Here is a 26,962-nt window from a genome sequence, read left to right on the forward strand (position 1 = left end):
CACTGGAGTCCTTCTTTCTGCTGCTGCCAGAGTGATCCAATCTACAATGTAAATCTAACTGCATCAAATACCTCCCTTCCCCACCCCTTCAACATGATTAGTTGCTTCCCATGACCCATAAAATAAGGCACCACTTCCTGGGCTGAGCACATAAACGCCTCCATAACGTGCCCCAGCCTGCATGTGCTAGGTGAGAGTCTGTGGTGGCCCCAGTGATCCCCTCCCTGCTTCTGTCATTCACTCTCTGTGTGATCTCCTCTCCTGACTCACTTCTAACCAGTAGAATATGGCAAAAGGAATGGAATGTTACACCTAAGATTAGGAAAAGACTTTGAGATTCACCTTGCTGGCACTCTCCCGTGTATCATGCTCTCCTTAAGCTTTGCTCACCTGGATGGAGCCGGCAGCCATGCTGTGAGCTTCCCCATGGCGAGGTCCACATGGCAAGGAAGTGAGGGAGGTCCCAGGCCAATGGCCAGTGAGGAACTGAATCCTGTTAACAGCCTTGTGAGTGAGCTGGGAAGTGCACCAACCCCTGGTAGAGCCTGGAGATGACTTTGGTCCTGACTGCAGCCTTGTTGGAGACAAGACCCAGAGCAAGGGTGCACAGAAGCTGTGAGATAATACATGTTTGCTGCTTTAAGCTAAGTTTTAGGATGGCTTATTAAACAGCAATAAATAATGAATGCACTATGTGTCAGACTTATCTTGTAGCAACTTCTACTTATACTCGCAATATTCCGATCACAGTGAACTTCTGATTTGTCCCAAACATGTCAAACACGCTTCATCCCCAGGCTTTTGTGTATATATATATATATTTTTTTCCTACTCTTAATGCCATTTCTTTCTTTTCCAAAGAAGCTATTTGAATGGCAAATAAGCAAATAAAAAATGGCACAAAATCTTCATCATTAGGGAAATGAAAATTAAAATCATAATAAGACACCACCATACATCCACTAGAATGGCTAAAATTCAGAAGCCATCCACACCAAGTGTAAATGAAGATGCAGATCAACTAGAACTCGCATATGCTGCTGGCAGGAACTTAAAATGGTACAAGCAGTCTGGAAAACAGTTTGGAAGGTTCTTAAAAAGTCCGACAGATACCTGTCATAAGTCCCACCAATTCTACTCCCAGAAATGTAGTCAAGAGAAATGAAAACATGTCCAACAAACACATGTACTTGAATGTTTATAGCAGCTTTATTTATAACAGCCCCCCAGTGGAAACAGCTCAGAAGTCCATCAACAGGTAAATGGATAAACAAAGCATGATATCTCCATACAATGGAATACTACTAAGTGATTAAAAAATAGAGGATGATTAAGATGCATGACAACCTAATAGTATAAATAAACCAGATGTTGACAGTCAAATGAACCAACTTTAGTAAGAGCCATGCAGTGGAGCACCATAGAGCAATGAAAACAATGATTATTACAGGCAGTGATATGGGTACATATACAAACATAATAATGAGGGGAAGAAAGCCAGACACAAAATAATAGGTTTTTATGTATATAAAGTTTTTCTTTTTTAAGGTAAAACTTATCTATTGTGGTAAGCCTTTGGGGTAGTGATTACTTTGGGGAAAATGAATTAGTGACTTAGAAGGGGCATGAAGTGAATTTTGGGGTGTTGAAACTGGTTTATTTCTTGATGTGGGCGGTGCCTTTATAAATATGTTCATTTTGTTAAATTTTATTGAGGTATACATATGTTTTTTTCCTTTTATTCTAGTTCTATTTTACTTCACTAAAATAATTTATTTTAAAAAGTTTAAGAAGAAACTAAAAGGGTCTGAATGATCTTGGTTTCTGACTGATATAGACCCACTATTACTCTCAATTCTGTTTACACACATGTCCCCGCCCTGAGCGCACAGCCCCGCCCCCAGGCCACGAGAGCCAATCCGCGCGCGCGCTGCCCGGCCCCGCCCCAGAGCCCTCCTCTGCCACGCCCCTCCCTCCGCCCACCCAATGGTCAGTTCGTCAGGCGGCAAGGCGGTAGTTGCTCGAGCGGGCGGCGGCTCTGCGGGTCTTCCCAGCTGCGCCGGCCCTGCTCCCACCCGCCAGCGGCGGCGGCTGCGGCGGCGGCCGCGGAGCTTCGTGCCCAGCATGGCGGCGGCGGGCGCGGGCCCCGAGGTGGTCCGCCCTCCAGCAGCCTGCTCCCTCGGCGTAGTGTGGTGAGTGTCCGCCCCCGTCCGGCCTCGGCGGACGCAGCTGCGGCGCCGGGCCCGGCCCCGAGACCCCAACGCCGACCCCAGCCTCGACCCCAGCCGGGCCGCCCCGCCCCCAGCTGGGCTGCCCCGCCGTCCTTGCCCCGCGGGTCTCGGGAGGAGGGGGTCGGGGCCGGGCCGCTCGCGCTGCGGCGCTGCTCGCGGTTCTTCCCTGGCGGCCCTCGCTGGGCGCGGGGATCGGGAGGGGCGCAGGGGTTGGGGTGGAAGCCCGGACCCCGGCACCCAGGGACCCCCCCGCAAAGGGAACAAGGCTCCCCAGCCCCAGGTGCTGGCCGTGCGGCCTAACCCTTGACGTCGACTGTGAAGCCGCGAAGTCCTTCAGATGCTTGCAGCGGCGGCCGTGGTCTGGAAAGCGGTTGGCAGCGGCGTGTGTGCACAGCCCTGAAATCATTGTCTTGTTTGCCCCCCTCGCCTGCGTTTTCCGCGAACGGCTTTGGTTCAGCACCTTCCGTGGCGCCAGTGGAAATTGCCCATCACGTCTGGGCCCTTAGAAGAAATTAACGCTTAAATGTGTACTGAGAAAAGTCCTTAGTTTCATGACACGCCAGTTGAGAAGTTTTTTGTGTTTTTTTGTTTTAATCTGTTAACAATTTTTCCTAGCCTGAAGTTGATTTAGATGTGGTAACTTTCTATCATGGCTGTCAACTTACGTGACATGTCTCTCTTAGCTGAAATGTCAAGTCTTCTTTGTGTAATTTTTTTCCCTTTCTTAAGTAAGACCCAGGTACAAATAATGGATTGGAATCCTGGGTCCAGATGATAGCTTTTAATCTTCAGGTTGATGATATTTAATATAAGTTTAATCTATATTGTGCGTTATTAGTATTTAGTAAATGTTGGTTAACAGTGCTGGGTTTATAAAGGATTTCTTGATTGAGATATTAATGATATTTAAGTAACTGATATATTTATTTATTTAAAATTTTTCTAATTGAGATGTAGTCAGTTACAATGTGTCAATTTCTGGTATACATCATAGTTTCAGTCATACATACATATACATATATGTATATTTGGTTTCATATTCTTTTTCATTAAAGGTTACTATAAAATATTGAGTATAGTTCCCTGTGCTATAGAGAAGAAATTTGTGTTTTGTCTCTTTTTATTTTTTATTTTATCTTCTTGATTTTTTGATTTAAATATTAATAATATTTGAATCACTGATTTTTTTAAAGCTTAATGTTTCCAGAAGGACTTAAATCTGATCCAGCTTGGGCTAGTGTCCAGCACTGGTCTGGGCACCTGAGGCCCAGGTGGAGTCATGTGAAAAGGCTGGACCTCTCTAAGTTGGCACAGTGAGGTGGGGGTGGTCATGAGCTGTCTCCCGCTGACCTCAGACTTACCCTGGTAGTTCTTGGTGCTGCTTCCCCTGCTCTTGTGCTGGGCTGAGGCCTGCTGTTCGGGGCTGAGGGGAAGGAAGGAGGGGAGGGCAAAGTAGTTTAGGTAGGGGAGGGGCTTTGGGTTGCTTTTAGGGCTCTTCTGCCTTCCTGTCTCTGGCAGTATGGGGGTGGCAGCCAAACTGGGTGTCATTCTTTACACTTTATGTAATATTGGATACACATATAATATGTGAGTTATGCAGCCTAACAGTAAACACCCAAGAACCCACCACACACTGACTGACTTCAGAACTGATTATCTGGGAATCCTTTGCCGCTGTCCATGTGGGTCAGGTCACGATGCCCCTGTAAAACCCCCAACAAAACAAAGGTTGTTTCCTATTCTACAGCTTGTTATCTTTATAGGAGTGCAGAAGTGCTAACATCCTTAAAGGTCAGAGCCCCAAGAACAGGCTCTCCTGTCTATTTCAGGCTAAAGGCAACACTGTTTTACAAAAGGTGCAGAGCTGGCAAGACTAAGCCTAGCAAACAGGGCACAGGGTTAAAGGAAAAGGAACAGATCTAGTATGAAGTCTGGTGTGTTCTTTTCTACTACAGTGCCTTTTGGTGAGAGGTAAGAGGATATGTCTGGGTGGGTCCTCCTCTGCCCCAGGCTGGGGTTGGGGCAGGAGCCCTGCCAGGTTCACTGTAACTTGAACCTGATCTCCCACAAAGTAACGATTATAGGTGATTAAAATGACCTGTCAAAGTCCCTTCAATTACCTGTAAACTATATGAGGGGGAGGAGGGCAGGGGAAGTCTCATTGGCCAGTCACAGTCTCTCGGGATGCAAGGGACCAGTGTCGTGGCGGGTTCCAAGGTGGCCAGGCCAGCACAGCTGCCTGCTTGGCTCTCCAGCTGTGGGCTCCTAACATGGACACTTTTAAATCTCCCATCCCTCTTCCCTCTGTCCCAGGGTGAATGAACAGGGTCTGTGAACCCACCTGGGCTGAGCCCAGGCCAGGCACACAGCCTCATGCACACAGCCCACCGCCTGCTGTCTATCCCCTGGGCTCAGTTGCACCCCCCACCCCCCGCCGCCGCCGCATATCCGTGTGCCCAGTGCCTCCACCCTAGGGGTCCTGATCACCATCTGGGCCATCAACCATCCAAGGCCCACAGGCCAGTGATGGGCAACCAGGGACCACCCTGACCCGCCATCTTAGACAAGGCACAGAGGGCCAGGATCATGGCGCCCTCTCCCGCCGCTGCCCTAGGTTCGCAGCACACTTGTTTCCAGGTCAGTGGGCTCCCGGGAGTCAGGGGCGGTGCGGTTAGAGGGCGGTGGCGGGGAGGGGTGCTGTCCTCCCCTAGCAGGTGACTTTCTCCCATCTTTACCAGAGCCTGACTTGGGGGCAGCCTCCGCGACCACAGGTTAACTGGTCCGCATGTCTTCATGTCAGCCTTCTCCTGGGAGGAGGGCGCAGTGCAGTCAGGGGGCAGCGTCAGCAGTGGGCAGGGACTTTGTGAGGACCGGGCTCTAGCCCAGGATAACTAACTCTCCTTTCTTCTCTTGCTTCCTCAGTTGGTGGCTGTAGCAGCTTTTCCATTATAGGTCATTTTCAGATACTGAACGTAGGTTTCTCTGCTATACAGAAGAAACTTTTTTTAAAATCGATTTTTATATGTAGTGGCTAACACTTGTAAATCTCCAACTCCCAAATTTATCCCTTCCCACCCCCTTTTCCCTGGTAACCATAAGATTGTTTACTAAGTCTGCAAGCCTGTTTCTGTTTTGTAGATGAGTTCATAGTGTCTTTTTTTTTTTTAGATTGTACATGAGTGATATTATGGTATTTTTCTTTCTCTTTCTGGCTCACTTCACTTAGAATGATGATCTGTAGGTTCATTCATGTTGCTGCAAATTGGCATTATTTTATCCTTTTCTATGGCAGAGTAGTATTCCATTGTATAAATATATACAACTTCTTTATCCAGTCATCTGTTGCTTCATTGTGTTGGCTATTGTATATAGTGGTGCTATGAATACTGGGGTGCAGGTATTTTTTTTCACAATGGAGTTCCCTCTAGATTTATACCAAGAAGTGGGATTGCTGGATCATAGGGTAAGTATTTTTAGTATTTTGAGGAATTTCTGTAATGGTTACACCAAACTACATTCTGACCAGCTGTGTAAGAGGGTTCCCTTTCCTTCACACCCTGTCCATTTATCTTCATGAACTTTTGAGTGATGGCCATTCTGACTTGTGTGAGCTGATACCTCATTGTAGTTTTGACTTGCATTTCTCTGATAATTAGTGATATTGAGCATTTCTTCCTGTGCCTATTGGCTGTTTGTAGTCTTCATTGGAGAAATGCTTGTTTAGATCTGCCCATTTTTGGACTGGGTTGGTTGTTTTTTGTTACTAAGTTTTATGAGCTGTTTATGTATTCTGGAAATTAAGCCTTTGTCAGTGGAATTATTTACAGATTATTTTCTCCCATTCTGTAGGTTGTCATTTTGTTTTGCTGATGGTTTCCTTTGCTGTGCAAAAGCTTATAAGTTCAGTTAGGTCCCATGTGTTTAGTTCTGCTTTTCCTTCTGTTGCTTGGGTAGACTGCCCTAGGAGAACATTGCTGAGCTGTATGTCAGGTAATGTTTTGCCTATGTTTTCTTCTAAGGTTTATAGTGTGTTGTCTACATGTTTAAGTCTTAGCCATTTTGAATTTATTTTTGGGTATAGTGTGAGGGAATATTCTAACTTCATTAATTTACATGCAGCTGTCCAGTTTTCCCTACACTATTTTCTGAAGAGATTGTCTTTACTCCGTTGTATTTTCTTGCCTCCTTTGTCAAAGATTAATTGACCAAAAGTTTGTGGGTTTACTTCTGGGCTCTCTGTTCTTTTCCGTTGATCCGTATGTCTGTTCTTGTATCAATACCAGGCTGTTTTGACTGTAGTTCTGTCGTATTGTCTGAAGTCTGGGAGGGTTATTCTTCCAGCTTCATTCTTTTCCTTCCGTAATGCTTTGGTAATTCTGGGTCTTTTGTGATTCCTTATAAATTTGAGGATAATTTGTTGTAATTCTGTGAAAAATGTCCTGGGTAATTTGGTGGGGATCACATTAAATCTGTAGATTGGTTTGGGCAGTGTGGCCATTTGAACAATATTAATTCTTCCAATGCAGGAACATGGGATATCTTTCCATTTCATTAAGTCCTGTTGAATTTCCTTACTGTTTTGTAGGTCTCCGCATATGTCTTTCACTTCCTTGGTCAGATTTATTCCTAAGTATTTTATGTTTTTGGATGTAGTTTTTAAAGGAATTGTTACTTTCGTGCAAAGGAATGCCACTCATTTCTGCATGTTGATGCTGTGTCCTGCTACCTTGCTGAATCCTTTCATTAGCTCTTACAGTTTTTGTGGGGAACCTTTAGGGTTTTCTGTACATAGTACCATGTCATCCGCATAGAATGACACTTTTACCTCTCCTTTTCCACCTTGGATCCCTTTTCTTTCTTTTTGTTGTCTAATTGCTATACTAGGACTTTCGATACTGTATTGAATAGAGCTGGTGAGAGTGGGCATCCTTGTCTTGTTGGAGATTTCAGCAGAAAGGCTTTCAGCTTTTCACTGTAGAGTATTATGCTGGCTGTAGGTTTGTTATAAATAGTTTTCACTATGTTGAAATATGTTCCCTCTGTACCCACTTTGGTAAGACCATGGGCTCAGTGCAGTCAGGGGGCTGGGAGGATGGTACCAGCAGCGGCGGGAGGAGGGAGGCTGCCCCTTTGGAACTACTCATTTGCTCCCATCTCCCCTGTGGCCTGGCCTGGGGGTGGCCTCTGCTGCCTCAAGTTGGCTGTAGGCAGGTCCCCAGGTCAGCAAGCTCCCAGGAGGTAGGCGTGGTGCAGTCAGGGAGCAGGGGGCAGCTGGGGGAGGGCGCCTGCCTTGGAGGAGCTGGCCTCTTTGCTCCAGTCTCCCTTGTGGCCTGGCTTGGGGGTGGCCTCTGCTGCCCCAGGTCGCGGGACCACGTGTCCCAGTTGGCCTGCTCCTGGGAGGTGGGTGGGGTGCAGTGGAGGTGGGGGGCGGGGGGTGGGGGCCACCTGACCGCTACCAGCTGACCACATCTCACCAGCCTCCAGTAAGCAAACTAGGAAATGTGTGTGCCGCTACTGGGGGCAGCAAAGGCTGCCCGCAAGCCAGGTGTGGGGGAGAAGGGAGCCTGGGGCAAATCCACCAGCTCCGTAGGGCAGCCCCCCTCCCCCCACCATTAGCTCTGTATTCTTGCTTGATTTAAACATCTTGTCAATCTAGTGTATGTGTAAAGATATATTATTTCATTATGTTTTAAATTCACATATCCTTAATTACTAATGAGATTGGTAGCCTTGTTATATTTGTTGACCATTTAAATTTCCTTTCTGTGATGTGCTAATTCAAGTCTCCTGCCCATTTTTCTGGTGGAATGTCTCTTGTCCTCATTGATCTGTAGGAGTTCTTTACGTACCTGGATATTAAGTCTTTCTGTCAGTGATACCTGTTGCAAATATCTTCTCTGTGGCTTTTTTCTATGGTTCTTTTTAATAAAAGCTTTTTTTTCCCCAAGTCAAAATAATTTTCTTGTTTCCATGTCAAAGGAGAAGTCTTCCTCTTTTTTTTTTCATCTTTAATTCTTAGATCCATCTGAAAGCGCTTTTGTATATAGTTTGAGGTGGAGGTCCATCTAATTTTTGGAAATATGGACACCTGGTTCTCCCAGAAGCAGTTGTGTTGAAAGGTTGCCTTTCCCCATGCTCAGCAGTGTGGCCTTTCCATGAGTGTATCAAGGGTCTACATACTCGGTCAGTTTTTCTGGGCTCTGCTGTATTTGATTGATCTTTGTCTCTACATCAGTACCACACTGTCCTAAAAATTGTTGCTTTATAGTAAGTCTTGATATCTTGAAGAGAGCATTGGCTATTCTTGACCTTTGATACTTCCAAACACATTTTGGAATCAACTTGTCAAGTTCCCCCCAAAACCTTTTAACCTTATGTTTCTGATAGGGATTGTACTGAATCTGTCATTCAATTTCAGTTTCAATTGACATCTTTACATTGTGAGTCTCCTATTCAGTGACCACTTAGCATAACCCTTTATTCAGTTATCTTTCTATAAAGTTTTATAATTTTCTCTGTATAGATTTTTCATCTCTAGATTGTTAGATTTACTGTCACAACTTTATATTTTTTAGCACAATAGTGCTATTGTTAATATTTAACAAATTTTTATTTCTAATATGTGTGGTATTTACTATAATTTTTTTATGGAAGTCTCCTATTTCTAGTATGCTAACTGTTTTTCTCAAGAGTAAATTTTATTACCTTTTTCTCACTTATTATATTTTTGTTGTAAATTTTATGTGTTGAACTCTGGGTAACTGTAACTTGATCTTTTTTATACATTTTGGATTTTGTTTTTATTTAGAATGTTTGTACCAGTGTTCACGATTAAGATGGATCTGTAATTTTCCTTTTCTTTCTTGCCTTCTGTTGGATTTAGGTATCAAAACTTTGTTAGCCTTATACAGTGAGCTGAAGAAGTTTTTTCTCTTCTATTCTTTATAAGAGATTTAATGTTGGAAATACTCCTTCCTTATATGATTGCTAGGACTTACCAGTGAAGCTGTTTGGGCCTAGAGTGTTCCATGTGGGAAGATTTTTGACTGTTTATTCAATTTCTTTAGTGGTTAAAAATCAACACAGGTTTTCCATTTCTTACATTAGCTTAGTAAATTATATTTTTCTAGGAATTTACCCATTTTGTTTAAATTTTCGAATTCTGAACACAAATTAATTCATAAGTTTCTTTTTAATGTCTGAAGATCAGTAGTATTTCTTTTTCATTTGTGATATTACCTTCTCTGTTCTGAGGTGTATTGCATAAAAGTGGTGTAAACTGTAGTTATTTCTGTTAGCTAATTATTCATCTACAAATACTATCACAAAATTACTATTCATGTCATACATTTTGCAGCCATAGTAACTTATCTTATTCTAATTTGACAATATAATATGTTGATCTGTAGCCAATCTTTGCATTTTAGGAATAGAACATGCAATTGAAAAGGTGGAATAGGGTCACAGAAACCAAGTATGCAGAGAGTTTCAAGAAGAAAAGGAGAGCCAGTGGTATCTAGGGAAGTTCAACGGGAGGGCAGATTGAAAGTCTTCGATTTGACAGAAATAGGCCTTACGAAGAGTGGTCAACCTCTTCGAGTTAGGACCTTAAGTTAGTTTCTTAAGACACTCCTGATTTCAAAGTCCACCAGGCATCAGAAGTAAAATTTCAGAATTCTTAGTCAGAGAAATCACAACTCTATTCTTGTTTTCATTTCTTTGAAGTTACTACTTTGATATCAAGGGTGAAATTCCCTGAGGGGAGTTTGGGGAGGTGTGTTTTCCTTTTCATCCTGTAGGTGTCATCGCCTAAGTCCTGAATGTTTAGTGCTTTCATTTTCTAAGAATTCTGAATTATGTTTTATATCAAAATCTGATATTTTGAATGGTACTTTCAAAATCTTGTTTATTTGCAATTTGCCTTTCATTAAAATTGAGGCCCTATATTGAGGTCTCCTGAAAGGCAGTGTAAAAGCTCATGAAAATTTTGAAGTAGGTGCTCATGCTTCACATCTGTGGAAATTGTAGTTAAATTTAGCATTAAAGATCATTTTATCTTTGCCTTTCATTCCAGGAACTTGTGTCCCTGAAGCCTGGTAAAGCTGCTGAGCTGGTTTCCACTCACTTTTCTGAACAGATTGAAACAGTCATTTAAAAACTTCAGGTAAATTTTGCAGAATATATTGGGAAGAAATATCTAGCGGAGAGACAATTACTGAACATCCACAGAAGAACTTTTGATTGTGATGATTTCTTCAGTTGATAGTTCCTTTTAATAGCTGTTTCTACACATTGTGTGTGTGTGTGTATTTGGGAGCAGTTGTGGATCTCTGAGTCTGGACATCAGGGTGCTTGTCTTTGCATAAGAAACACTAACATCACAGAGACATTTCTGGAGCTGTAACCTGCACTCACCCTGGATAGCATCACCGCAGAGCGCCCCCCCCCAATATCTTCTCCTGTAGTAGCTGCAACTGTATCACTTTGGGCTTCACGTTATTTGTTCAGACTCCTGTCATCCTCAGAAAGGGTTAATGATGACTAGAATTTTTCTTGGGAAATCTTCCCTAGAATACAGCTGTATTAATGTTGAGTAGGGAGAGGCCCAGGTGGAAGTACTGTGTCATGGAGCTAGCATTCCACTCGTCACCACCATGACACTGCTGGGAGGGTGCTTTGCTCACTACCATTATGCCCACGAGTGATAGCGGTAGGGTGTAGGACAGTGACAGGGACACGTAGCACAACCCAGGGTCCCCACGTGGCAATAATAGTAGTACAAGACACGTACACAGGATGGAAACCAGAGTGGGAGTGGGAGGCAGCTGGCCTAAGAAAAAGAGATATGGAATTCATTCATTCACACACTTCATTTCGCACTACTGTGGCCCCCCATGCACCACAGTACGGTAGGCTCTGGGGGGCACAGCTAAGTGCACAATGTTTTCTTTCAGTTTTTCATATGGAGCAGAGAAGCACTTATGTAAGCACAGTACAGTGTTAAAAGCTCTTCACCAGACATACGGGAAAAAGTGCTACAGGAACAAGAGGATAGAGGGATAGACTGTGTGAAGGAGTCAGGAGTTCCCAGGTGCACGTGAACTGGGCTTAAATAACTGGTGTCAGTTTTCTAGGCAGGGAATTGGGAAGGGGTCCTAGATGAAGGGTCCTGGGTGTGCAGAAACCTAAAGGAACAAAGCAACACGCATATTCAGAGGATGACATGGTGGGGATGATGGCAGAAGATTAAGCTATATACATGGTGTGTCAGGGGGAGGAGTTAGAAGTATAGAGACTGGAAAATAGGGTTTGGGGGCTTACAGTGAACAACTTAATATGTAAAGCTAAGAAACAATATACTGAGTCGTCTGTGTACTGGAGAACGACTATAAAGTTTTTTAGGCAAGGGAACTATACCATTGGATTCATTTTATAGAAAATTAACCCTTGTAGTGTGAGTATGACTTAGAAGCGCCACCACTGAATATTGTTACTGAAGATTGTTTTTCCACGTAAAGTGAGAAATAATGTGATTTAGAAGGTCTCTGATGTAATTTGCATTTTTTTCTGGCCAGAAAGTGGTCTTGGTTTTGAGGTAACATACTTTTTACCTGTAGCCTTAATTATAGATGTGATTACATAATGTTGCTCTCTTGTCTCTTTGTTTTCAGAGAAGGTGTTCATGTAAGTCAAGAATTGCTGCAAATGTCTCCATGTGTCGCAGAGCCGTTCACTGAGCTGTTGTGTCCATTCAGCCCCATCCGGGTTATAGAGATGCTGCCAGGCCTGGAGTGCTGCCGCCTGGGAGAAAGCATTCAGGTGAGGCCAGTGGTGCAGAGGAGGCAAGAATCAACTTTCGTTAATCATTCACCATTGTATAAATGAGCAGAGGGAGACTCACACATTAAATTACCTGCCTGTGTTTATACCTGGTAAGTGCTAGCACCTGAGATTAAACCCAGACAGACTGACTCCGTGGTGCATGGGCTCCATTGCTGTGATGAATTTCTTCTCCATTTATTCCAGTAAAATCAGAAGCAGCACAAGTCCATCATTGTTATCAATCAAGGTTCACAGCCATTCAAGTCAACTTGATAAATGTAGAAAAAGGAATATCATGAAAATACTAAAAGGCAAAAACAAGCTCTTACTTGCAGGCACTGACGGTAGATGGTCCTGTTGTGCCGGGACTTACAGGCTGAATGGCAGCTCAGGAGCCTTAGCACAGGTGTTGCCTGGATCCTCTTTCCTCTTTTCCTCCTGTTTCCAAATGAAAATGAATGTGTGTCCAAATGAATGTGGGAGGGGGTAGAAGGAAGGGAAGCTTCCTGGCAGGAGCTCAGGTGGGAGGCTGAAGGGAGCATCTGAGGGGCCATGTGACAGGCAGCAGAGTGGGTGGGGGCAGAGAAGAGGCAGTTGGATGTCAAAGTCACAGCGAGAGACAGAGGTCTGACCCCACCCTCATCCCCCGAAGAACCAGTCACTCCTGCTGTGAGGAGGTAGAGATGGGAGGGTTCTGTGCACCCACATGGGCTGAGGTTCAGAGGGTGGGGCTGCAGGGAGGCTGGGGGATGGCTGGAATGACCTTTCTCATCTGCTCCCCTGTCCTGCATCCCCTCTGGCTGGGTTTGCAGATCCTTCCCTGAAAGATGGGGTTGGAGAGAGGGGTGAGATCAGAGAGGACCAGAGTGGGAATGATCTCTATGGCCACCATGAGCCCTGGGGCCCATGCCAGTCTGTCTGTCGAGCTCGGCACAACCAAAAACCCTGCAGCCTATGATCCTGAATGGGGCTGCCCACTGCTCCCACCCACACCTAGATTGGGGAGAATGTGCCTGGACCCCTGGTTCCCTTCCCCCCTGGACACACTGGCAGGTGGCAAACAGACAGGTACAGAGAGCAGTTGCCTGAGAGCAAGGCCAAGGCCTGTGTCAGGGCCCCAAGCCCAGGGTGGGCACTGCCCCCAGCATACCTGAGTCCAAGACACCCCACAGGGCTCACAGTCCTCTCTTCTGCTTTCTCTTCCAGCCTCTGCTGGCAGCCACAGGCCGGTTTCAGGGCCCTGGATGTTAGAAGCCACTGCTGCCCCTTCGTTCTCCTGAGCCCTCTCTTCCTCCTGCCTCCACTCAGAGCCCCTGTGCCCCAGCCCAGCCCCACTCACCACCAAACGCTGGCATGTCAGGGCCTGGTCCGCACCTGCCTGCCCAGCCCGTGAAACCCCGGCGGCCCCACGAGCTAGGATGACGGGCCAGGCGCCTGCTTAGGGCGCCCTCTGAATCTTTCTTCTGCCGCTGCTGGGGCACGAGGCACATGTCGCTGTGGAGGCAGATGTGGGGCCGGGCCATGCGCCACACTGGTGCAGGGCAAGTTCTTGGGTACTTTTTGGCGGCTTCTGAGTTCCCTGCCAATGCCTCGCACTGCTCCTGGACCCTGTGCAGCCTGGACACGTGACCCTACATGCTCTACATGAATGTGACCAAAGCAGCCAAGCCCGCGTCCGCATCTACCAGTTTGACTCCTTCCTGGAGTCCATGCACACCTAACTGGGCCTGGAGAGCTTTGACGAGGTGCTGAGGCTCTGCGACCCCTCGGGGCCCCTAGCCTTCCTGCAGGGCAGCAAGCAGTTCCTCCCACCCTAGTGACAACTTCTCCATGGAACACCTGGCCATGGGCAACCGCAACCCCAGTGATGTGGCTGGTGGCCCTGAGAACTGCCTCAGCAGCCTGACCCAGGACCAAGGCCAGGATGCGCTCCAGGTGAGTGACCACTGGGGAGAGGCCCAAAGGGCAGCCCTCTGGGCAGAGGGAATAGGGAGAGGGTCTCCTCTGCAGGGCTGCCCTGGCCACCCATCCATGAGCGCTCCCTCAGGGATGTCAGTTGCACTGAGAAATGTTCTCTGCAGGCTCACTGAGTGGATAGGGACCTTGGGTGCCTGCCTGTGGCCCCCAGGACCAGGTGTGGTGCCGGCACACTGGGAGGTCCTTGCTGAGTGGTCAGGGCAGGATGGGTCTGGTTTCTCCCAGGATGAGGGAGTTTTTCATTTTTAGCTGGGGAAGATCCCTCCTGTTTTGCAGGTAGGACGATTCTGATGGGCCAGCAGGCTGCCGTGGCCTGTGGCAGGGTCTGCAGGGGCCTCCTGGGACACGGGAGAAAAATGAGAGTGGGCTGTCGGGAAGCGTGGTCAGGAGATGCAGTTTGGAGGTTGCACTTGTTGTGGCCGCACAAATCCTTACCCAGCAGCTCGTTAGTTACCCAGCTCCTGGGAGGTGTTCTGGTGCCAGGGACGAGGAGCAGTGAAGAGGCACAAGGAAAGTCCTTTGTGTCCTAAGCTGCCTTTCCAGTGAGGGTAGGGAAGAGGCACTAACAACCAAACATAAGATGCGGTGGGTGGGGGGAGGTGGGGCCCCTGGTGTTGGGCTGTGTGTCACCCGGAGTTAGGGGCTCATTTGGTCAGGGGGCCGTGTTCAAGATTCTGGGAGAGGTGCGGGCAAGCCTTGTGGGCGTCGGCGACAACGGCGGGGGTGCATGTGTGCTGGGTGGGAACCCGGTGCGGGGGGGTTGGGGCACTGTTCACCTTCTTAGCAGTTTGGTTTCCTTGGTGGGCGGGGCGCCTGCACAGGAGGGCATGATCAGAGCGCTGGGACACTGGGCCGGGCTCCATGGCAGCAGGGCAGGCGGGGGGCCTTGCAGACCCTTGGAGGGGAGCCCTCCTTGCAGGAGGCCCAGGGAGTCACTGGAGGCTGGGGCCGCAGCCAGGGCAGGCAGGGCGGCAGGGGCCAGGCTGGGCTTTCACGCCAGCGGGTCATCGCGGGGCCAGGTGACGAGGTCCAGGGCTCTTGGCCCCTCCTGAGCTAGTGGGGCTGATGGATTCCACAAAACAGCATCTGTAGAGGCACCAAACAAGATACGTGGGGTTACAAAGGAAGCTGGTTATCTGGACCTGATTTTGTTCATAGGCCCAAAGCCGAGGATCAGGAGAGGAGGGAATAAGTGGCCGGAGCCCTGGAAAGTGGGACAGGTGTGGTATCCAGGAAACCAACAAAAAAAACCCATCTTTAGGGTCCCCAGTGCTGGGGCGGGAGACCAGGAGGGTAGATCTTTGGGGTTGGCAAAATGGAGGTTAGCTCCCCCTCCTTCCCCCAGGCTGGCGTGCTGGTGGCAGTTGTCCTTGGCAGGTGGGGAGGAGGTGAATGGAGCAGAGTATGGAGGGCTCTTTTGAGGAGCGGAGATGCAGGGCATTGGCGGATCTGGGAGGTGGGAGGGTGCAGGAGCTGTCCATGCTGGTGGCCTGGGCCCCTAGCCAGCTCTGCCCCAAGATCCAGCCAGAAGAGGCAGAGCGGGCCAGTTCCATGATGCTCAAACTCATAGTGGGACCACCTTCTGGCCAGCAGAGCCTACCCCAATGCCCAGGGCATGGAGTGATTTGTGTTCTAGAGGACGGTCCTCACTGTGGAGTCCCAGGGCTCCAAGGAACCCTGTTTGAGAACTTCATGTGTGGGCTGTTCTGGGCTGTCTTCTGGCCCCAAGAGCAGGTGAAGTCTCACTCCAGGGTCTCAGTCCTAGGGGTGTGGCTGCCAGACGGGGCTTTGCCCTGTCGTGCTCCTAAACTCCCTCCTCATTGGTACCTCCCGCCTCCTCAGGGTCCAGGCCAGAAACGGCCCCGCCGGCCCCGCAGCCCAGCTGGGCCTGAGGTTCTCGCTCCTGTGTCCTGAGCATCTTCCTCCTGCTTCCTTCCTCCCCGAAGGCCTGCCCCCCTGCGCCGCTTGGAAAGCTTGGTGGGCTCTCCAAGGGGCAGTTGTGATTGGGGTGCTGTCCTGCTTCTAATGCTCACTGCCACCTCTTGCCCTCTGCAGGACAGCGGGTGGGCCTGGCTCCCCCGACATGCGCTGAAGAGAGGAGTGAGCTGGTGCAGATGAGGCCAGCCCACAGGGATGCTGGGAGGGCCTCGACTCGGTCCAGCTCCCCTGGGCCCTGGGACACGAGCAGAATTCAGATCGGTGCTGTCTGCCCTGGGGCAGTGCCAGGCCGTGCAGAGGGCAGGGACTTGTCCAATAGACCTGGGCTTGGATCCTGTCTCGGGCACCAGGACCTGGGAGTCCCCACCAGGGTGGCTCCTCTGTGGCCCCCATGTGCCCGTCTGCAAAGTGGAGCCGCAGCAGGTGCCCCCGGGACTGCTGCTTCGAGGACCCAGCACCCGGCACAGGATGGAGCCCAGTGGTGGTCCCCTCCCTCCGTGAGCCCTGCTCTTCCCTCCAGGCCCGCGAGTGCACAGCATGGTGGAGGCGGCCTGGCCCTCACCTGCCTCCACCACCTTGTCATCCCCAGCACACAATCTGAGCATTTACTCTGGGCTGTACCTGCTTTCCAGACAGGAGGGCTGTGGGGTGGGCTGCCAGGGGCTGGGATGAGGAGGGGAGAGTGTGGGCCCAGAGACTGTACAGGCCCCTCGGGGGAAAGGTGCTGGGTTTTGAAATAGCCTTGACCCCTGGTCAGTGGGGACAGGGCAGAGTGAAGTGGCTGTCACATAGGGTGGTGTTGGGGGAGGCACTGGACTGTGGTCAGATTTTCTTCTGGGGTTCTCCAGGACATCAGAGAGGGTTGTTCCGGGGCTGGGGCCCTGGGTGATGGCAGCAGTAGGTCTCAAGTTGGGTGCAGGGGAGGGCGTGCTGCAGGTGGGGCTGAGGCTCAGGAGAGATTTCAGGTCGCACTGCCACCCTGCCATCAGGCCGAGTGGGCACCCTCCTAGGTGTGTGATTGGCCGTGGAACCTTTGCCCTGGTCTCTGTCCCCAGACGTTGATTAGGAGTCCAGGGCAGGTGGCTCTGCCCACCACCACCACCAAGACTGTCCCCGGAATGGTCCGGAGGCAGGGAAGAGAACGGACTTCCCAATGATAGGGGCCAAGTACAAGTTTGCCCAGTACTGCTCGAAGGGGCAGCATGAGGAGTTGGCAAGTTCCCTCCTCAGAGGACATGAACACTTGCCACTGAAGAGCCCCCACAGGGCCGCCCCTTGTGACCTAGCATCCCCAACCAGCCTTTCTCCCCCTGGGGTCCCCTCCTGCCCCATCTCTGGGTAAACCAGCAGGTCCAGCTCATACCCTTGTGCTGAATGCGTGAAGCCTAACTCCCACCTTACAGATGGGGACACTGAGGCTGGGAGGTGAGGGACGGGCCCGAGCCCACACAGCCACGAGAGGGGCAGCCCAAGTGTAGCTGTCCTGGCCCAGATCACTCAGAGCCAGAGGCCACCCACGCCCAGCTCTTGTCGTTCCTACAGACCTGTCAGCACGGACGCCAGGAGGGGACTGCAAACAGTGACCAACCTTATGTCACCGGCCAGCTGGGCCCAGGCAGCAAGAAATGAGTCCCTGTGGGCAGGAGGCCAGTGTGTGCACAGTCCGCAGAGCGGAGGTGCCAACACCAGGAGGCTGGGCCAGCTCTGGTGCACAGACTGCAGTCTCCCTACTCGCCCGCTGGCCTCGCTGCTGTGTGGGGCGATGGCCGGCCACAGGCTTTGGGAAGGGTAGGAAAACCGAGGCTTGGAAGCAGAAGGAACTTACCAGGCTTCACGTGGAGGCGAGTCCAGGAAGGGCGGTGCTGGCTTCCTGAGGCCAGGACAGCTCTACTGCATCCCCGCTCACCTGGGCCAGGAGCTGCCTTCCTCCACTGGGTGTGAGTGGGTAGCACACAGCCAGCACCCTCTCCTGGAGCAGGGCAAGTGACCCCAGGGTCACGGGCATTGGGGTCAATCTGGGGTTCAGATGTGGGTACTCCCACCTCCTTACTGTGACTTTATCTGAGCCTCGGTTTCCTCGCCATGAAATTGGGGGGTGGCAACCTTGCCGACCTGGTCAAGGCAGGATGCAGGCATCTGTCCAGGCAGAAGCCTGGACCCAGTGGCTGCAGGAGAATCTGGGTTGGGGGTAAAGGAGGAGGGGAGTTTCCTGTTGGGAGCGCAGGTGGGAGGCTGAAGGGGGCACCTGAGGGGCCCTGTGACAGGCAGCAGGGTGGATGGGGGCTGAGTGGAGGCAGTCGGATGTGAAAGTCACAGCCAGAGACCGGGGTCTGACCCCACCTACAGCCCCAAAACAATGGGTAAATTTTTATGTGAGGAGGCAGAGATGGGAAGGGAGTCTGCACCCACATGGGCTGAGGTTCAGAGAGTGGGGCTGCAGGGAGGCTGTGGGATGGCTGGAATGACTTTTCTCCTCTGCCTCCCTGTCCTGCATCCCCTCTGGCTGGGTTTACAGATCCTTGCCTGAAAGATGGGGTTGGGGAGGGGTAAGGTCAGAGAGGCCACAGAGGCCCAGAATGGAAATGATCCCCATGGTCACCATGGGGCTTGGAGACAGGCCCAGAGCAGGGTGGCCATGCCAGTCTGTCTGTCCAGATGGGCACAGCCGAGGCCCATGTGGCCTGTGGCCCTGGCCGGGGCTACCCACTGCTCCCACCCAGGCCTATGTGGGAAAGGACGTGCCCTGGCCGCTGGCTTCCTGCCCCTCCCGTCCCTGCAGGTGAACACACTGGCATGTGACAGACAGGTTCCTAGAGAAGGTGCTTGAGAGCAGGGCCAGGGCCTGTGTGAGGGCCCCAAGCTCAGGGTGGGCGCTGCCCCCAGCACGCTCAAGTCCCAGCCTCCCCACGGGGCTGACAGTCCTCTCTTTTGCTTTCTCTTCCAGCTGCTGATGGCAGCCCAGGCCAGCGTCCGGGCCCCGGATGTTAGGAGCCACTGCTGCCCCCTTGGTCGTCTGAAGCCCTCTCTTCTTCCTGCCTCTGCTCAGAGCCCTGCGACCTGGCCCTAGCCCAGCCTGGCTGTACTGGCCGCCAGACCCTGGAATGTCAAGGCCTGGCCCATGCCTGCCTGCCCAGCCTGTGGAACCCCGGTGGCCCCGCCAGCCAGGATGAGGGGCCAGGCCACTGCCCTGGACGCTCTATGGATTTTTGATCTGCTGCTTTTGTTGCTGCTGGGGTGCCAGCCATGTGTGGTCTCAGGGTTGGACGTGGGTCCTGGGGCTGGGCCGTGCCCCATGCTGGTGCAGGGAAAGTTCTTCGGTTACTTCTTGGTGGCCACTGAGTTCCCTGCTGATGCCTTGCGCTACTCTTGGACCCTGTGCAACGCAGACCCGCACCGCTACAAGGTCTACGTGAAGTTGCCAGGGTGCCTGCCTGCAGCAGCCCTGTCTGCGTCCACATCTACCTGTTGGAATTCTTCCTGGAGTCCACGCCTAGCTACCTGGGACTGGAGAGCTGTGATGTGCTGAGGCTCTACGACTCCTCAGGGTCCCCTGGCCTTCCTGCAGATGAAGGGACAGCAGCTGCCACCAGATGATGACCCTGGCCCCAGGGTGCGGCCCTCCCACCCCAGCGACAGCTCCATTAATTACCTGGTCATGGGCAACCATAACCCCAGTTACTTGGCTGGTGGCCCTGAGAACTGCCTCACCTGCCTGACCCAGGATGAGGCGGGGATGCACTCTAGGTGAGTGACCATTGGGGACGGGCACGGGGGAGAGGGTCTCCTCTGCAGGGCTGCCCTGGCCACCCATCCCTGAGGGCTCCCTTGGGGAAGTCAGTTGCACTGTGAGTATAGGGACCTGGGGTGCCTGCCTTTGGCCCCCAGTGTCGGGCATGGTGCCAGCACTCTGGGAGGTGCTTGCTGAGTATTCAGGGCAGGATGGGGCTGGTTTCTCCTAGGATGAGGGAGGTTTATACTTCCGGCTAGGGGAGGTCCCTTTTCTGCAGGTAGGGCAATTCTGATGGGGCAGCAGGCTGCCGCGGCCTGTGGCAGGGTCTGCAGGGGCCTCCTGGGACATGGCAAAATGCGGAGAGTCGGCCTTCTGGATGTGTGGTCAGGAGATGCAGTTTGGGGGTTGCATGTGTTGTGGCCGCACAAATCCTTACCAAGCAGCTAGTTCCCCAGCTCCTGTGAGGTGTTCTGGTGCCAGCGATGAGATGCAGTGAAGAGGCACAAGGAAAGTCCTTTGTGTCCTGGTGCTGCCTTCTGGGTCAGCAGAGGGAGGAGGTGCAAACACCAAAACACAAGTGGGCGTCAGGTGTGGGGTGAGGGGGTTCCCTGGTGTTGGGGCTCTGTGTCACCCCGAGTTAGGAGCTCATTTGGTTAGGGAGCCGTGTTCAAGATTCTGGGAGAGGTACGGGCATCGGCGACAACAGCAGGGGTGCATGTGTGCTGGGGGAGATCCAGCAGGGAGGGGTTGGGGCACGGTTCACCTTCTTAGTGGCTTGGTTTCCGTGGTGAGCGGGGCGCCTGCATAGGAGGGCACGATCAGTGGGCTGGGACACTGGGTGGGACTCCATGGCAGCAGGGCAGGTAGGGGGCCTTGCAGACCCTTGGAGGGGATCCCTCCTTGCAGGAAGCCCAGAATGTTGTGGGAGGCTGGGGCCTTAGCCAGGGCAGGCAGGGCAGCAGGGGCCAGGCTGGGCTGCGCGTTCATGCCAGCAGGTCATCACGGGGCCAGGTGACGTGGTCCTGGGCCCTTGGCCTCTCATGAGCCAGTGGCACTGATGGATTCCCCAGAATAGTATCTATAGAGGCACAAAATAAGCTAAGTGCGGTTAGGAAGGAAGCCGGTTATCCTGGACCTGTTTCTAGTCATGGCCCCCAGGCCAAGGACCCTGGATTAGAAACGTGTTGATGCAGTGATTTGCTGGAGAGGATCAGTAGAGGAGGGAACAGGTGGCCAGAGCCCTTGGACGAGGGTGCAGGTGTGGCATCCAGGAAACATTAGAAAATCCCGATCTTGCTTCTGTGTATCAGGGCCCCCAGCGCTGGAGTGGGAGGCCTGAGGGCAGATCGTCGGGCTGGGCAAGGCGGAGGTCACTGCCACCTTGGCTGGGGCAGCTCCTTCCTTCCCCGAGGGTGTTGTGTGCACAAGGAGTGTATGTGTGAATGTGTCAGTGCATGGGGCATGCGTGTGCCCATTGTCATGCCTACCCCCTTCCAGCATGTCGGTATGTGTGTGTGCATTGCGTTCTTCTGTGCGTGTGTGTGAGGGTGGGAGGTACTTGCATCCACTGTGTGTGAATGTGTGTGTGTAGGCCGATTCCAGCAGTTGTGACAAAGTGCGTTGAGGCTGTGTGGCAGGGCTGGGGGCCTTGTGGGAAGACAGAAGGCAGGGCCGGTGGGATGGGGCTGCCACTTTGTGAAGCGGGGAGCTTGGCTGCAGGACAGGACACGGTCACCTGGCCCAGAGGCAGCTCAGACTCCCATATGCGTGCCTGGGTCTCTGAAGGCCTTGATGCTCTGAGACGTTGGGAGTAAAAATCATCTTAGTGGTGGTGACGGCAGCCATGTCTAAGTGTCTCTTTTGTGCAGGAAGCACCGCCTGTCAACCAGTTAACTCCTCCCAGCATCTCGGGGATGGCTCCTCAGCGAGGCGGCCATCTGTGCAGGGCCTTTGCACAGGCAGTTCCCTGGGCTGTAACACTCTTACCCAAACACCCACAGGGCCCCTTCCCTCAGCTTGTCGTGCCCTGGCCATCCTGACCCCCTGACCATGCTGCTTCAAGTGGCAGCAGCCCCAGTCGCACTGTGACCACACCCCGTCTCTTTTTCTCTTCCTACACGGTGTCATCTGTGAACACTAGATAATTCCTGTGCCCTTTTCCTCTGTCCTGCCATGATGTACCCCCGAACAGGGCAGAGGAGTTTGCCCTGCTAGCTCTCAGGTCCTTGCTCTGGGGAATCCCGCTGCCCTGTCATCTGACCTCTAAGCTACGTGAAGAGGCCCACGTGGAGAGTGTAGTCGGTTTGAGACACAGCAGCCCCCCAACCCCACATTCAGGTCCTTCCCAGACCCTCAGGATGTGACCTTATTTGGAGATCAGGTCTTTGCAGATGCTGTTAGTTAAGGTGAGGCTATCCTGGGCAGCGTGGGCCCATAGTCCAGTACACCTGGTATCCTAGGGAGACCGGGAGGAGGGACACAGGAGCACATGGGGAGAGCCTGGGTGAGGATGGCGGCAGGGCCTGGAGCGACGTGTCTGCAAGGCGGAGCGCTCAGTGTGGCTGGCACCCCCAGAAGCTACGAGAAAGTCACGGGCCAGATCCTCCCCGGGATCCTTAGGACCCTGGCCCCGCTGACACCTTGATCCCAGATTTTTAGCCACAAGCACTGAGACAGTAAATCTGTTTTTCAAGCCACCAAGGACGTGAACCTTTGTACGTTGGCCCCAGGAGATGAACAGAGAGGTGAGCCGAGCCCCCCGCCCGCAGCGCCAGCTTGCATGCCGCCTTGGACGCCTCCTCCCGCTGCAGATGCCGTCTGCTCTGCAGCCTCGTGACAGACGGTGAGCCAGAAATGCCAGCTAAGTTGCTCTTCAGTTTCCCACAGAAGCAGACATGTTTATTATGATTTTAACTGAATTTTGAGGTAACGTGGTACACAGCTAAGATGAACACTGCAAGGACCTTGGGGGAAGGCCGAACCCTTGGATGAATACATTCACTCCTTTATTTTACAGTTTGTTGACTCTGGTCTGGATCTATGATGATGGTTTGGAGACTTGTCCTGAACAATCAACTTAAAGGTTATCAGACTGAAAAGGTGGTTTTGGAAACAGTGTGGCCTTCAGGGTGGTGGAAAGACTGTGCTTCCATGTTACAGAGTGTGAACCCCGAGCACTTCACACTCCGCCTTCCCCAGAGCACACACCTTGTCTCCCTGGCCCTCCCACAACACGGGCTCTCCTTTCAGCCCTTCCTGCCCAACCACTGCTGCAGGTCAAAGCCCTGCTCTCCCAGGGTTCTTTCCAGACCACTGTAGACCCATGGTTCCAGTCTCAATTAGAGGAAATTTCAAAAAACACCAAAGAACAGAGATGAAGGTAATGAACTCTTAGGCACCCATCACTAAGTGCCCCCGCTCGGGCTTCTTAAAAACACTAAGGCGAGCACAAAACCCCTGCCTGGTGGCTCCCCACCCTCCACTCCAGCAGAACTCCCCACCCGTTCCATTTCTGTTCATTTCTCGGGTGGTCTGTCTCTCATGCTCATCTGAAAGGTATCCACAGGAAATGCTGGAAAGTCTTACCCCTGGGTCATCACCTTGGGGAATCTAATACATACGAGAGACACCACCTGCCAATTCCCTGTTTGTCAATACAGAAAACACCCCACTTTAAATATTATATAGAGAAGCAGCTGCCATGTGCCCTCACTCAGCACAGCCAGCTCGTGCTCATGGACGGAGAAGGACTTCCGCTCAGAACAACCTGCCCCTGCAGACAGCAAACACCGAGACACATGCAGACATTACAGAGAGCTGGGCACGGAGAATCCGCGTGCTACACGGTGAGGGGAGCGCTGGCACGGAACGCTGACAGGACGGCTCTGACTCACACTGACACGGGCCCGTGAAGGTGTCTGTTCCTCCCTCTTTCAGGATTCACAGTTGGTTCTGTGTCAGGCAGTAAGCAACCTGGCGGCTTCTGGTCCAGCTGGGTCACTCAGTAGTCTTTCTGCACCTTTGCATCCCTCTGTGAAGATCCAAGTTCAAATGCTGGAAACCGTGATGTCTCTGGGACCAGGACGTCTGACAGAAAGCGAATGGGGCAAGCCGTGCCTGCAACGTAAAACGCAATCCCTTATGAAAAAGGGTGTGAGACTGGTGTCCAAACCAAGTGATCATTTGGGGGGGGGTGTTGGATTTCACTTCTTTTAACGGAGGTAGTGGGAACTGACCCAGAACCTTGTACATGCTAAGCATATGCTCTACCACTGAGCCACCCCCTCCCCCAAAACCAAGCGACCTTTAATCACTGCCTTTACCAAAGCTGTAAGGATGTGGGGGAAAAAGTGGTGAGGACTGTAAAAGTAACTTCAAACAAAAAAAGGAAATCCCTGTATTAGCACCCAGCAGGTAACACCACCAGTTGTCTTCACTACCTATTTAAAAAAAATTGGTTTCTGTACCAATCTTGTACCTTGATGCTTTAAGATGGTTGCACAGAATTGCTAACAAAAACGTTAAGGCACTGCTACTGTGATATTTCAACATGTAAACCTCCTCTCAGAGCCTTGGTTTTTATTCCAAACAGAAAGTTGGATTTTATACCTAAGGAGACTTTCAAAACGTTCCTTTAAAATGAACTTGTCAGAATCCCCGCAGCAGACACGGCAGTGGCTCAGCACTGGCTGCAGCTGCTGCATGGGGCGTGCGCAGGGTGGGTCTGGCGGCCGCGGGCGCCCAGCCTCTCTTCAGTCTGAAGGCCCCGTCCCCTGCTGCTGGCTTGACATTTTCCTTGTGACGTGAAGTCTACACAGAGCAAAACACACAAGTGTTCAGTGTACTTCCGTGAGTTTTGACAAATGTGTACCCGTGTTAACCAAACCCTGATCAAGATGCAGAACATTTCCATTACCTCCCCTAGGAAGTTCCTCCCAGTCTGACCCTCGGATTAGTGTCGCCTGTTGTGCACCGTCACACGAGTGGAACCAACAGGACGACAAGCCTGCTGTGTCTGGCTTCTTCCCTCAATGACCCTAACACCAGCATGAGGGGCCACAGAGCGGCCACGCTGAAAGGACCCGTGTTCTTGTTTGGGGGTCGGGGCAGCAGGCCTCCCCGAAGGACACCTGGGCAGGAGGGACCCCTCCAGAGAGGGTCACGGGTGCTGGCGGCCCTGCCAGCCCAGTGGCCTCAGCACACGTGCTCACCCATCTGACAGGGACCTAGTGTCCACTGCCTGGCGGAGCAGATGGAAAGCCAGAAAGTAAGGAAATGAATGCTTCCAGAGGAAAAGCACACTATGCATAAAGGATGACGAATTTCTCAGGAGCAGCGGAGGCCACAAGACAGTGGAGCTGTATCTTTGAAGTTCTGAAAGGAAAAAAAGAACTGTCAGCTTAGAACTCTACTCCCAGCAAAGTATCTTTAAAGAATGAAGGGGAAATAAAGACAAATGTAAGATAAGTGAAAAAATCAATGTGTGGTCACCAAACCTAGATGATAAGAAACACTAAAGGAGGTTCTTCAGGCCGAAGGAGAGGACACCAGATGAGAGACTGGACCATCCGGAAGGAATGAAAAGCACTGAAAAGGGGAAATTTACAAACATATCAAAGACCATCCTTTTTTGTCTTAATTTCTTTAAAACACATAGGACTATTTAAAAAGCAAAAATTATAAAATGGTACTGGGGGTTTACAGCATTTGCTGACACGTCTGACAGACGCAGTGAAGATGTACAGGATGCAGTCAGACAACAGGCGCCTGGTCCTTTCTTGCAGTTCCCGTGAAGTTGCAGTGTTAACTCTGAGCGGATTGGGAAAAGTTAAGAATGTATATTGCAATCTGTATGTTGCAACATTAAAGATGCATGTTTAGCAGCCACTAAAAATATGTACAAATAGATACAGTTAAAGAGTCAACAGAGAAATTAAAATAGAATTTTAGAAAATATCCAATTAATCTCTCCTACCTCCTTAAAAAGGCAAGAAGGAAAAAATTCAAAGACAAAAAAGAGTCCCTGGATGTAGCCAATAGAAACCACATGAAAACATGACTGAGCTAAATCCAACCATATAAATAATTACATTAACTATATGTGAACCACACATGCCAAATTAAAGGCCGAGACAGTCAGACTGCCTTGCTGGACAAGTCCCAGTGAAGAAGAGACACACATTAAATATAAAAACATCAAAATTACAAAATATTACTGATGCAAGTGAAAGAAAATATAAATAAACAGAGAGATATATCGTATTTGTGGATAAGAACACTCAATATTGATACCAGTTCTACCAAAATTGATCTACAGATTGAATGCAATTTCAGTCATAATCCCAAAAGGCCTCTTTTCTAGACACTGACAAACTAATTTCTAAAATTTATATAGGAATGCAAAGGATTCCAACATAGAATATTTAAAACAATTCTGGAGAAACAACAACAACAAAGTTGAAGTCTTAAATTACCTGACTTCAAAACTTACAATAAAGCTAGAGGAATCCCGTAAGCGTGGTACCGCGGTGACAGGTGAACAGGCCAGAGTCTCAGAACAGGGAGCCCAGCAATGAACCCATGCTTACCAGCTCACTTGATTTTGACTTCGTGCCTTTATAGGCACCAAAATCAATCAAACGGGGGAAATAAACATCTTTTCAACAAGTGATGTGGGAGCATTCAGATATCCCTATGGTTCAGAGAAAAACCTCACTCCTTACTTTACATAACATACAAAACTGGGGAGAGAGGGCACACAGCTCAGGGGCAGAGCGCATGCTTAGCATGCACGAGGTCCTGGGGTCAATTCGTTAAAATAAATAAGTAAATCAATAAACCTAATTACCCCCCCATAACATATAAAAGTAATCTGAGACATCACAGTTCTAAATGTAAATCTAAATCCATAAAGCATGCTGGGGAACATTATTGGTGTAACGTGGGGGCAAGAAAAAATTTCTTAGACAAGATACACAAAGTAACTGCCATTTAGAAAAACAACAACACTGATAAGATAGACTTTATCAGAATTAAAAAACTCTATTCATATTCATAAAGACTATAATTAGGCCAACTACAGACTGGGAGAAATCATTTCCAAAACATATACCTACCAAAAGGACTTGTAACCAGGACATGTGAAGAATTTTTACAACTCAGTAATAAAGGGACATACAGAGAGGGCCTCTCTGTATGCCTCAGATTCAACCCACCCTGGACTGTGTGGTACCATAACTGTACTGACTGAAAAATATCCGCATAA

At 50.5% G+C, this 26,962-nt stretch overlaps 1 long non-coding RNA gene across 1 annotated transcript in view; it reads left to right on the top strand.

Moving 5' to 3' along the window:
* The first annotated feature begins 2,003 nt into the window (after window positions 1-2,003).
* LOC107034321 (uncharacterized) overlaps window positions 2,004-26,962 on the top strand; it is a 61,724-nt gene continuing 36,765 nt past the window's right edge. The window contains exons 1-6 of the long non-coding RNA XR_012062642.1: window positions 2,004-2,192; window positions 10,306-10,395; window positions 11,903-12,050; window positions 13,260-13,988; window positions 18,913-19,712; window positions 22,392-22,540. This is a non-coding gene — a long non-coding RNA (uncharacterized lncRNA). The remainder of the gene's footprint in view (window positions 2,193-10,305; window positions 10,396-11,902; window positions 12,051-13,259; window positions 13,989-18,912; window positions 19,713-22,391; window positions 22,541-26,962) is intronic.

Source organism: Vicugna pacos, chromosome 21 (assembly GCF_048564905.1).
Source record: "Vicugna pacos chromosome 21, VicPac4, whole genome shotgun sequence".
NCBI classification, from domain to species: Eukaryota; Metazoa; Chordata; class Mammalia; order Artiodactyla; family Camelidae; genus Vicugna; species Vicugna pacos.